Below are 749 nucleotides of genomic sequence, written 5' to 3'. Positions count from 1 at the left end.
GCCTCCCTCCAGACACTGCCCACCCCCACCTCTAGCTGACCATGGCATCTGAAGCACAGAAAACATTCCGGCGATATGCTGTCCTTGGAGACTCCACAAGCACAGGTGATGAAATAAACAACAGGAACTTCTCCAAGCTGTGCCAGGAGTGTGGCATCATGGATGGCAAGACAGTCACCTCTGAAGCTGTGGACACTGTGTTCTACAAAGTCAAGGCCAAGAATGCCGGCACCATCACGTTTGAGCAGTTTACAGAAGCAATGAAGGAACTGGGCCAGAAGCGCTTCAAGGAAAAGAACCCAGACCAAGCACTACAGGACATTTATAAACTCATGGAGGGCAAGAATCCAGGCACCGCTAGTGGTCACTGAATGAGGTCCTCTCACGGCAGCATGGTCAGAGTAAGTCCCCTGGAAAAAGAAAAATCCACCGTCCCTCTGTGCCCTGGACTCCCACCCCTTGGAGTGTATGGCTCTGGCTAGAGCACCTACCCACAGGTGGCTCTGGCCCTGGGAGAAGCAGCCCCACGCCTGAGAAAGAGTAAGAGCTCCGCGGACTTGTTCCATCGATCTCAGAGCCATCTTGGGGAAGAAGGAGGAACCCGGCTCAGATTCGTTCTTTAGCCTCAACCAAGCCCGGAGGGCGGGTGCCGTTGGCCGTCTCACCGACATCAGCAAGTACGCCGGCAGCCACTAGGAGCGCTTGGATGACATTCGCAAGGGCAAGGGCACAGGACGGGAAGAAACCAC

The sequence above is a fragment of the Otolemur garnettii genome, unplaced genomic scaffold (genome assembly GCF_000181295.1).
Source record: "Otolemur garnettii isolate 467f Iridium unplaced genomic scaffold, OtoGar3 scaffold00065, whole genome shotgun sequence".
NCBI lineage: Eukaryota > Metazoa > Chordata > Mammalia > Primates > Galagidae > Otolemur > Otolemur garnettii.
The sequence above is the reverse complement of the archived record's forward strand: the minus strand, read 5'-3'. Positions refer to the sequence as shown.